At 36.7% G+C, this 13,122-nt stretch overlaps 1 pseudogene; it reads left to right on the top strand.

The window, feature by feature from the left end:
- Positions 1–1,163: 1,163 nt before the first annotated feature.
- Positions 1,164–2,960, top strand: LOC146486256 (uncharacterized; annotated as a pseudogene).
- The last annotated feature ends 10,162 nt before the right edge of the window (positions 2,961–13,122 follow it).

Genomic DNA, 13,122 nt, shown 5'->3' with positions numbered 1-13,122 from the left:
ATGCACAATGCAAGATCATGTTGGTCGTGTTTATGTTAAGCGTGACTATTCAAAATTGTGGTTGTCTAGGCAAATGCTCTTCTGTGATAACTTACGTCTTCTTGACTAAGCGAGACTTACCTTGGTTCTGTCCCTTGTATTTCCTTTGTTTCAATGCCTAACATTTCGCATAATTAACACGCGCCAATTCCAAAGCAGAAGAATACGTCTCTCAGGTTTTGTCTTCGCATCTGTCCGGCTTCGCTTTCATTAGCGGCTCTTAGCAATCGCTTCCTTTTATTTCTTGCTTTGCGCATCTTCCTTTTTTTTTTTTTCTGTAATGAACTTCCACGCGACTTTCGTGGCATGATCGATCACAATTTCGGAAGGGCGCGCTTCCTTCTCGTTCCCGCTAAACAGTGCCGTAATATAATTACGCGATCGCATTTCAAGATGCTTGTATATGTGCCCGCGTTTCCAAACAGTGATAGTTATTATCCAAATTTGAAAAGTCAGCGGCTTATCGCAAAACAATAGAAACATTAGCTAGGAATGCTGTGTTCCGGAAGTGAATGTACAACTAGTAGAACTAAAGGCCCGGTCAAAAAGGATGGCGATTAGTTCCGAGCTTTGTGCACAGGACGCATCGTACGAAATTCAGGCTAATATTTTTTTCACCATACAATTGCAGCGAAATTCGCGCAAATCGATCTTGTTGACTCATTACAAAACAAAGTACGTGACCAAGCAAAGCGTCATACAATCTTGGTATTTTGCTGACGAGTCCCTTTTATATAATTAAAGGTATATATATATATTTTCTGATCACGAATACTGAGCAAGAACAGTGGGGTAAACTTCTTACCGGTCCGACTTGGTTTAATAACGTTTCGGCTTTCAGCCTTCTTCAGATAATGTTAAAAACTAAAAACTAAAAACTATTTACAATGGCTGCGCGTATCAAAGGTACAGGCTTATATCACCAACTTAATTAGCGTTACAAAAAGGTTTGAATCACAAACAAAATAACAATAAAATAAAAGCGAGTGACAAAAGTTACGTAATAAGCCAAACGTAACACATTCCCCGCTAGAGGCCTCTGAATGAACATAATTAAGGCTATAACATGATCCCAAAGCAGGGGCCCTTAAACAATACTGTAATAAATTCCCCGCTGAGGGACCATGAACAACCCAGCAAAAATGAAAATAACAGAATCCTCCAGCGGGGCCGCAGACTTAGCAATGGGCATAATCGATGAAAAAGCCAAATTTGAAGGGAACTTAAAACCGTTGCTCTGGTGGCGGTATAGAGATGATATTTTTGACCTCTGGACTCAAGGGCTGCCTAAATTGCTGGAATTCACTGATTATATTAATTCTTTGTACCCCACTATCAAATTTGAATTGGTTTATTCCGATAGTTTTTTGCACGTTTTGGATCTTACATTACACCTTAAGGATGGGTTAATTGTTTCTGACATTTATTCTAAACCTACTGACAGTCACCTCTATTTGCCATTTTCTAGTTCACACCCGTCATATAGCAAAAGGGCTATTCCTTATGGGGTAGCCTTGAGAATTAAGCGCAATTGCTCTACTGATGATTTTTTGCAAACTAGATGTAAGGAATACAAAGGGTACCTTAAGTCGCAGAATTACCCGGCCAATTTAGTTGACAAACAATTTGATAAGGCTCTTGAAATTACAAGATCGGAACTTTTAAGCAAAAAGGTGAAAGCAAACAAAAAAGTTTTTCCTTTGGTACTCAATTATAATCCAATTTTGCCGGACGTTCAAAGCATCATTAGAAAGCACGCTCATTTGTTAAGTAATATGTCAAAAACGAGGGCGAGTGCTTTATCACGGGTTCCAAATACCGAGAAACAGATGAAAGCACGAGGCCGCAGGCCGAGTGCTTTCATCTGTTTCGAGGTATTTGGAACCCGTGATAAAGCACGAAGCCCGAGTTTTTGACATGTCTTCTCAAATGAAACAATAAGAAATTAATCTCATTAAAATGCAAATGTTTGATCTCAGATGAAAAACATGTTTGATCTCAGATGAAAACCTGGTGGTGTTTCATCTGGTGTTTCATTGGGGTATCAAGATTCATCCACCTGACCGAAATGGAGGTCATTTATTGGCTTTTGACTGCATGAATTATTAATGAGTTTGAGAAGATCTTCACCTCTAATCGCAGAAATTTTTCCAGCAAAATCTGTTTTTCCTGCTTACCGCCGAACCAAAAATCTCAAAGAAATTTTAGCACCTTCTAAATTCCAAACAAGCCCTGCTACTAATCAGACGGTCAATGAGGGCGGCTGTTTTAAATGTGAAAAAAATAGATGTGACTTATGTAAGAATTTCCTACTTCAAGCTTCTAAATTCCAAAGCTCGGTCACGGGTAGGCATTATGCTATCCGACAGAAATTGTCCTGTTCATCCAAAAATGTAATTTATCTCGCAACATGCTGTAAATGCAGTTTACAATATGTGGGTTCTACATCAACTGAGTTCAAAATTAGATTACGCAACCATAAATCGAATATGCTTAACAATAGAAGAACATGTGAATTGGCGGTACATTTTAATAGCTCCCAACATGACATTTCTCAAATAAGGTTTATCGTCATTGAGTAAATTATTTCCTTCAAAAATCCGCTACATTTAGACCAGTTACTGCTCACCAGAGAAGCCTATTGGATGACGCAATTATTCACACTTAATCCACATGGCCTTAACAAAAGGCGGGAATTTCGCTCCAAAAATCGTATTAATTAAAGCAACTAATTAGACCCTTTCACATGTTCTTGCATTGAAAATGAATTGACACTTGTCCAGCTCCTATTTTTATTTATTTCTTAGTCCTTTGTAAATAGTTTCAAATGTTGTGTGACTCGCCTTTTGCGTTCATGGGCCCCACTGGAGGATTCTGTTATTTTCATTTTTGCTGGGTTGTTCATGGTCCCTCAGCGGGGAATTTATTACAGTATTGTTTAAGGGCCCCTGCTTTGGGATCATGTTATAGCCTTAATTATGTTCATTCAGAGGCCTCTAGCGGGGAATGTGTTATGTTTGGCTTATTACGTAACTTTTGTCACTCGCTTTTATTTTATTGTTATTTTGTTTGTGATTCAAACCTTTTTGTAACGCTAATTAAGATGGTTATATAAGCCTGTACCTTTGATACGCGCAGCCATTGTAAATAGTTTTTAGTTTTTAGTTTTTAACATTATCTGAAGAAGGCTGAAAGCCGAAACGTTATTAAACCAAGTCGGACCGGTAAGAAGTTTACCCCATTGTTCTTGCTCAGTATTCGTCTTTAAATTTACGTGGTGGTATTGCATCCTTCGGATCCTTCTGCTGGGAGTTCATTGTTTGTGTAAACCTTCATATTCTGCCTATATATTTTTTGATCGGTATGATCAACAATTGCTTGGTACCTCTCATTAGACGGTACGTACATAAGCACTGGCAGGCCACAGACTTATTTAATTCGAATTTATCCTGCGGTAATTTTGTATCGAGTTACGATATTCAAAAACACTGTCAAGATCGCGAAGAAAGAAGTAAGAATAACATGAGCCGTTAATTCTCTGTCATATTGAATGAGATTACAGACGCCCCAAGGAACCACAAAGATTAAATCTCTGCGTGACGTCGTACTTACAGTAGACTTGCACTGCGTCCTCTCATGAAACTCACCCCCAAACGTAGGAATTACTAAGCCCAAAACGTAAGAAAACTAACCTCCAAACGTAAGAGTTCCTAATCCCAAAACGTAAGAAAACTAACCCCAAACTTAAAAATTACTAACCCTCAAACGTTAGAAAACTAACCACCAAACCTAGCAATTACTAACCCCAAAACGTAAGAAAACTGACCTCCAAACGTAAGATTTCCTAACCCCAAAACTTAAGAAATCTAACCCCCAAACATAAGAAATCTAACCCCCGAACGTAAAAAATACTAACCCGTAAACGTAAGAAAACTAACCCATCAACGTAAAAAGTCCTAACCCCCAAACGTAAAAAATTTAACTCCCAAACGTAATAATTAGTAACCCAAAAACGTAAAAAAACTATCCCCAAACATAAAAATTAATAACCCCCAAAAGTAAAAAAGTAACCCTCAAACGTAGGAATTCCTAGCCCCCAAATGTACAATATCTAACCCCCCAACGTGAGAATTAGTAACCCGCAAACGCAAGAAAACTAACCCCCAAAAGTAAGAATTATTATCCCCAAACGTGGAAAAACTAACCCCCAAAAGGTAAGAATCCATAACCCCAAAACGTAACAAAACTAACCCTCAAACGTAAGAATCACTAACTCCCAAACCTACGAAATCTATCCCCCAAACGTAAAAATTACTAACCCCCAAACGTAAGAAAAGTATCCCCCAAACGTAAGAATTTTTAACCCCCAAAAGTAAGAAAACTAACCCTAAAACGAAAGAATTACTAACACCCAAACGTAAGAAATCTAACCCCCAAACGTAAGAATTACTAAATCCCACACGTAAGAAAACTAACCCCCGAACGTAAGAATTACTAACCCCTAAACGTCAGAAAACTAGCCCACAAACATAAGAAACTTTAACCCCAAAACGTAAAAAAACTAACCCCCAAACGTAAGAAATCTAACCCCTAAACTTTAGAATTACTAACCCACACGCGTAGGAATACCTAACGCCCAAACGTAAGAAAACTAACCCCCAAACGTAAAAATTACTAACCCTTAAACGTAGAGAAATCAAACCCACAAATGTAAGAATTAGTAGCCCCCAAACGTAAGAAAAGTAATCCCAAATCGCAATAATTACTACCCCCAAACGTAAGAATTGCTAACCTCCAGATGTAAGAAAACTAACCTTTAAACGTAAGAATTACTGAAAACCAAACTTAAGAATCCCCAACCCCAAAACGTAAGAAACCTAGCCACCAAACGTAAGAATTACTAACCGCCAAACGTAAGAAATCTAACCCCCTAACGTAAGAATTACTAACCCCCAAACGTAAGGAATTTAACCCTTAAACGGAAAAAAACTAACCCCCAAACGTGAGAAATCTAACTTCCAAACGAAAGAATTACTAATCCCGAAACGTATTAAAACTAACGCAAAAACTTAAGAATTACTAAAAACCAAACTTAAGAATCCCTAACCCCAAAACGTAAGAAACCTAGCCACCAAACGTAAGAATTACTAACCGCCAAACATAAGAAATCTAACCCCCTAACGTAAGAATTACTAACCCCCAAACGTAAAAAATTTAACCCTCAAACGTAAAAAAAACTAACCGCATAACGTAAGAAAACTAACCCCTAAACGTAAGAAATCAAACCCCCAAACGTCAGAATTACTAACCCCTACACGTAAGCAAACTAACCCCCAAACGTAAGAATTACTAAACCCCAAACGTAAAAAAACTAACCCCCAAACGTAAGAATTACCAACCCCAAAACGTAAGAAATTAACCCCCAAACGTAAGAATCCCTAACCACCAAACGTAAGAAAACTAACCCACAAACTTAAAAATTACTAACCCTCAAACGTTAAAAAACTAACCCCCAAACGTAAGAATTACTAACCCCAAATTGTAAGAAAGCTGACCTCAAAACGTAAGAATTCCTAACCCCCAAACGTAAGAAAACTAACCATAAAACGTAAGAATTACTAACACCCAAACGTAAGAATTACTAACCCTCACACATAAGAAAACTAACCCCCAAACGACAGAATTACTAACTCAAAATAAAAGAACACTAACCCCTAAACGAAAGAATCCCTAACCCCCAAACGTACGAAAACTACCACCATAACGTAGGAATTACTAACCCCCTAACGCAAGAAATCCATCCCCTGAACGTAAGAAAACTAACCTTAAAACGTAATAATTATTAACACCCAAACGTAAGAAATCAAAACCCCAAACGTCAGAATTACTAACCCCCACACGTACGAAAACTACCCCGCAAACGTAAGAATTACTAAACCCCAAACGTAAGAAATACTAACCCCCAAACGTAAGAATCCCTAACCACCAAACGTAAGAAAACTAACCCCCAAACGTAAGAATTGCTTATCCCCAAACGTAAGAAAACTAACCCCCAAACTTAAAAATTACTAACCCCCAAACGTAAGAATTGCTAACACCAAAACGTAAGAAAACTGACCTCCAAACGTAAGAATTCCTAACCCCAAAACCTAAGAAATCTAACCCCCAAAAGTAAAAATTACTAGCCCCCAAACGTAAGAAATCTAACCCCCAAATGAAGAAATACTAACCGGTAAACGCAAGAAAACTAACCCATCAACGTAAAAAGTCCTAACCGTCAAACGTAAAAATTAAACCCCCAAACGTAAGAATTAGTGAACCAAAAACATAAAAAAACTATCCCCCAAACTTAAAAATTAATAACCCCCGAACGTAAAAAAGTAACCCTCAAACGTATAAATTCCTAGCCCCCAAATGTAAGAAATCTAACCCTCAAACGTAAGAATTACAAACCGGCAAACGTAAGAAAACTAACCCCCAAAACGTAAGAATCCATAACCCCAAAACGTAACAAAACTAACCCCCAAACGTAAGAATCACTAACCCTTAATCCTAAGAAATCTATCCCCCAAACGTTAAAATTACTAACCCCCAAACGTAAGAATTTTTAACTCCCAAAAGTAAGAAAACTAACCCTAAAACGAAAAACTTTCTAACACCCAAACGTAAGAAATCTAACCCCCAAACGTAAGAATTACTAAATCCCACACGTAAAAAAACTAACCCCCAAACGTAAGAATTACTAACCCTCAAACGTAAGAAAACTAGCCCACAAACATAAGAAACTTTAACCCCAAAACGTGAAAAAACTAACCCCTTAAAGTAATAAATCTAACCCCTAAACGTTAGAATTACTAACCACCACGCGTAGGAATACCTAACGCCCAAACGTAAGAAAACTAACCCCCAAACATAAAAATTACTAACCCTTAAACGTAGAGAAATCAAACCCACAAATGTAAGAATTAGTAACCCCCAAACGTATAAAACTAATCCCAAATCGCAATAATTACTAGCCCCCAAACGTAAGATATGTAACCCCCAAACGTAAGAATTGCTAACCTCCAGACGTACCAAAACTAACCTTCAAACGTAAGAATTACTAAAAACCAAACTTAAGAATCCCTAACCCCAAAACGTAAGAATTCCTAACCCCAAAACCTAAAAAATCTCACCCCCAAACGTAAGAATTACCAACCCCCAAACGTAAGAAATCTAACCCCCAAATGAAAAAATACTAACCGGTAAACGTAAGAAAACTAACCCATCAACGTAAAAAGTCCCAACCCTCAAACGTAAAAAATTAAACCCCCAAACGTAAGAATTAGTGAACCAAAAAACGTAAAAAAACTATCCCTTAAACATAAAAATTAATAACCCCCAAACGTAAAAAGTAACCCTCAAACGTAAGAAAAGTATCCCCCAAACGTAAGAATTTTTAACCCCCAAAAGTAAGAAAACTAACCCTAAAACGAAAGAATTACTAACACCCAAACGTAAGAAATCTAACCCCCAAACGTAAGAATTACTAACCCTCAAAAGTAAGAAAACTAGCCCACTAACATAAGAAACTTAAACCCCAAAACGTGAAAAAACTAACCCCAAAAAGTAAGAAATCTAACCCCAAAACGTTAGAATTACTAACCCCCCCGCGTAGGAATACCTAACGCCCAAACGTAAGAAAACTAACCCCCAAACGTAAAAATTACTAACCCTTAAACGTAGAGAAATCAAACCGACAAATGTAAGATTTAGTAACCCCCAAACGTAAGAAAACTAATCCCAAATCGCAAGAATTACTAGCCCCCAAACGTAAGATATCTAACCCCCAAACGTAAAAATTGCTAACCTCCAGACGTAAGAAAACTAACCTTCAAACGTAAGAATTACTAAAACCCAAACTTAAGAATCCCTAACCTCAAAACGTAAGAAACATAGCCACCAAAAGTAAGAAATACTAGCCGCATAACGTAAGAAAACTAACCCCTAAACGTGAGAAATCTAACCTCCAAACGAAAGAATTACTTATCCCCAAACGTATTAAAACTAACGCAAAAACTTAAGAATTACTTACCCTTAAACGTAAGAAAGCTTATCCCCAAACGTAAGAATTACTAACCCCTAAACGTAAGATATACTAACCCCCAAAGGAAAAAATCCCTAACTACCAAACGTAAGAAAACTAACCCCCAAACGTAACAATTACTAATCCCCAAACGTAAGAATTACTAACCCCAAAACGTAAGAAAACTGACCTCCAAACGTAAGAATTCCTAACCCCAAAACCTAAAAAATCTATCCCCCAAACGTAAGAAATCTAACCCCCAAATGAAACTAACCAGTAAACGTAAGAAAACTAACCCATCAACGTAAATAGTCCTAACCCTCACACATAAAAAATTAAACCCCCAAACGTAAGAATTAGTGAACCAAAAACGTAAAAAAACTATACCCAAACATAAAAATTAATAATCCCCAAACGTAAAAAAGTAACCCTCAAACGTAAGAATTCCTAGCCCCCAAATGTAAGAAATCTAACCTCCAAACGTAAGAATTACAAACCCGTAAACGTGAGAAAACTAATCCCCAAAACGTAAGAATCCATAACCCCAAAACGTAAAAAATTCAACCCCCAATCGTAAGAATCACGAACTCCTAAACCTAAGAAATCTATGCCCCAAACGTAAAAATTACTAACCCTTAAACGTAGAGAAATCAAACCGACAAATGTAAGAATTACTAACCCCCAAACGTAAGAAAACTAATCCCAAATCGCAAGAATTACTAGCCCCCAAACGTAAGATATCGAACCCCCAAACGTAAGAATTGCTAACCTCCAGACGTAAAAAAACTAATCTTCAAACGTAAGAATTACTAAAAACCAAACTTGAGAATCCCTAACCCCAAAACGTAAGAAACCTAGCCACCAATCGTAAGAATTACTAACCGCCAAAGGTAAGAAATCTAACCCCCTAACGGAAGAATTACAAACCCCCAAGCGTAAGAAATTTAACCCTCAAACGTAAAAAAACTAACCGCATAACGTAAGAAAGCTAACCCCTAAACGTGAGAAATCTAACCTCCAAACGTAAGAATTAATTTTCCCCAAACGTATTAAAACTGACAAAAAAAAACTTAAGAATTACTAACCCTTAAACGTAAGAAAGCTTATCCCCAAACGTAAGAATTACTAACCCCTAAACGTAAGAAAAACTAACCCCCAAACGCAAGAAAACTAACCCCCAAACGTGACAAAAAAATAACCTCCAAACGTAAGAATCCCTAGCCCCAAAACGTAACAAAACTAACCCAAAACGAAGGCATTACTAACCTCTAAACGTAAGAATGACTATTTCCCAAACGAAAGAAATCTATCCCCCAAATGTAAAAATTACTAACCCACAAATGTAAGAAAAGTGACCCCTAAACGTAAGAATTCCTCTCCTCTAAATTTAAGAAATTTAATCCCCAACCGTAAGAATTAAAAACCCCTAAACGTGAAAAAACTAACCCCCAATCGTAAAAATTTTTAACTCCCAAATGTAAGAAATCTATCCACCTAACATAAAAATTACTTACCCCTAAAGGTAAGAAAAGTAACCCCCAAATGTAAAAAATCTAACCTCCAAACTTTTAAATTACTAACCCTCAAACGTAAGAAAACTAACCCCCAAAAGTAAGAATTACTTACTCCCAAACGTAAGAAATCTAACCCCCAAACGTAAGAATTACTAACCGCCAAACAAAGTCTATCAAGAGGAATTTTGGCAAAAAACTGCCCAAACACGTCACCAAGGTGTATTTAGATGACCCAAACGTAAGAATTACTAACCTCCAAACGTAAGAATTCCTAAACCAAACGTAAGAAATCTAACCCTCGAACGTAATAATTACTAACCCCCAAACGTAAGAATTCGTATCCCTCAAAACGTGAAAAATCTAACCCCCAAAATGTAAGAACTACTAACCCCCAAACGTAAGAAATTCCAACCCCCAAACATAAGAATTCTAACCCCCAAACGTAAAAATTATTAACCCTTAAACGTAGAGAAATCAAACCAACAAATGTAAGTATTAGTAACCCCTAAACGTAAGAAAACTAATCCCAAATCGCAATAATTACTAGCCCCCAAACGTAAGATATCTAACCCCAAACGTAAGAATTGCTAACCTCCAGACGTAAGAAAACTAACCTTCAAACGTAAGAATTACTTAAAACCAAACTTAAGAATCCCTAACCCCAAAACGTAAGAAACCTAGCCACCAAACGTAAGAATTACTAACCATCAAACGTAAGAAAAATAACCCGCAAACATACGAAATATCCCAAAAGGTTATAACTTTTAACACCCAAAAGTAAGAAAACTAAATAAAAAACGTACGAAACTTACCCCCAAACGTAAAAAATCTAACCGCCAAACGTAAGAATTACTAACCCCCAACCGTAAGAAAAATAATCGCCAAACGTAAGAATTATTAGCCCCAAAAGGTAAGAAATCTAGCCCCAAAACGTAAGAATCCCTAACCCCAAACGTAAGAAAACTAACCCCCAAACGTAAGAAATCTATCCCCCAAACGTAAATATTACTAACCCCCAATCGCAAGAATTCCTAACCCCTTAATGTAAGAAATCTAACCCCTTAACGTAAGAGTTACAAACCGCTTATCGTGAGAAAACTAACCCCCTTCGTAAAATTTTTTAACTTCCAAAGTAAGAAATCTAACCCTTAAACGTAAGAAAACTAAACCACAAACGTAAGAATTATTAAGCCCCAAACGTACGATTTACTAACTGAAAAACACAAGAAACCTAACCCCCAAACGTAAGAATCCCTAACTCCCAAACATAAGAAAATTAACCCCCAAAAGTAGGAATTACTAACCCTTAAACGTAGAAAAACTAACCCCCAAACGTTAGAAATCTATCATCTAAAAGTAAAAATTACTAACCCTCAAACGTAAGAAAAGTAACCCCCAAACTTAAGAACTTTAAACCCCCAAATATAAGAATCCCTCACCCCCAAACATAACAAAACTAACCCCCAAACGTAAAAAAACCAACCCTTAAACGTAGAAATCAAACCTCTAAACGTTAGAATAAGTCATCCACAAACGTAAGAAAACTAATCCCAGAAAGTAAGAATTACTAACCCACACACGTAAGAAATCTAACGCCCAAACGTAAGAATTACTAACCGAAAAGGGAAGGATACTAACCTTAAAACATAAGAATTACTGACCCCCAAAACGTAAGAAAACTAATTCTCAAACGTAAGAATTACCAACCCCCAAACGTTAGAAAACTAACCCTCAAACGTAAGAATTACTAACCCCTAAACGTAAAAAAATCTAAGCCATTAAACGTAAAGATTACTAAACTAACAAACCTAAGAAAACTAACCCCCAAAAGCAAAAATTAGTAACCCACAAACATAAGAAAACTACCCTCAAAACGTAAGAATTACTAACCCCTAAACGTAAAAAAATCAACCCCCAAGCGTAAGAATCCCTAGCCCCAAACGTAACAAAAATAACCCCCAAACCTAAAATTAACTCGCAAACGTTACAATAACTAACCTCTGAAGGTAAGAAAACTAAGCCCAAAACGTAAGAATTACTAACCTCCAGACGTAAGTAATCTAATCCCCAGAGGTAAGAATTACTAACCGAAAAGGGAAGGAAACTAACCTTGAAACGTAAAAATTACTAACCCCCAAAACGTAAGAAAACTAACCCCCAAACGTAAGAATTACCAACCCCCAAACGTTAGAAAAATAACCCTCAAACGTAAGAATTACTAACCCCTAAACGTAAAATATCTAACCCAATAAAACTAAAGATTACTAAACTAACAAACCTAAGAAAACTAACCCCCAGAAGTAAGAATAAGTAACCCACAAACATAAGTAAACTACCCTCAAAACATAAGAATTACTAACCCCTAAACGTAAAAAAACTAACCCCCAAACCTAAAATTAACCCGCAAACGTAACAATTACTAACCTCTAACGTAAAAAATCTAACCCAATAAAAGTAAAGATTACTAAAGTAACAAACCTAAGAAAACTAACCCCCTAAAAGTAAGAATAAGCAACCCACGAACATAAGAAAACTACCCTCAAAACGTAAAAATTACTAACCCCTAAACGTAAAAAATCTAACCCAATAAAAGTAAAGATTACTAAACTAACAAACCTAAGAAAACTAACCCCCAAAAGTAAGAATTAGTTACCCACAAACATAAGAAAACTACCCTCAAAACGTAAGAATCCCTAACCCCAAACGTAAGAAAACTAACCCCCAAACCTAAAATTAACCCGCAAACGTAACAATTACTAACCTCTAAACGTAAGAAAACTAAGCCCAAAACGTAAGAATTACTAACCTCCAAACGTAAATAATCTAATCCCCAAAAGTAAGAATTACTAACCCACAAACGTAAGAAAAAAAAAACCCATAGGTAAAAATTACTAACTCTCTAACGTATAAAAACTGGCCCACAAACGTAAGAAACTTCAACCTCAAAACGTAAGAAAACTAACCCCTAAACGTAAGAATTACTAACCCCTAAACGTAAAAAAGCTAACCACCAAACCTAAAATTAACCCACAAGCGTAACAATTACTAACCCCTAAACGTAAAAAATCTAACTGCTTAACGTTAGATTTATTAACCCCCAAACTTAAGAAATCTAACCTCAAACATAAGAATTACTAACCCCGAAACATAAAAAAACTAACCCCCTAACATAAGAATTACTAGCCCCTAAAGGTAACAAATCAAACCCCCAAACGTAAGAATTACTAACACCCAAAGGTAAAAAATCTAACCCCCAAACGTAAAAATTGTTAACCCCCAAAGGTAAGTAAACTAACCCCCTAACTTAAGAATTACTAGCCCCTAAACGTAAGAATTACTAACCCCCAAACGTAAGAAATCTAACCCCAAAAAGTAAGAACTACTAAACCCCTAACGTCAGAAATCTAACCCACAAACATAAGAAAACTGACCCTCAAACGTAAGAAATCTAACGCCCTAAAATAAGAATTACTAAAACCCAAACGTAAAAAATTTAACCCCAAA

Source organism: Pavona decussata, unplaced genomic scaffold (genome assembly GCF_977016875.1).
Source record: "Pavona decussata unplaced genomic scaffold, jaPavDecu1.1 SCAFFOLD_21, whole genome shotgun sequence".
NCBI classification, from domain to species: domain Eukaryota; kingdom Metazoa; phylum Cnidaria; class Anthozoa; order Scleractinia; family Agariciidae; genus Pavona; species Pavona decussata.
This window is presented reverse-complemented; position numbering and strand designations above follow the sequence as displayed.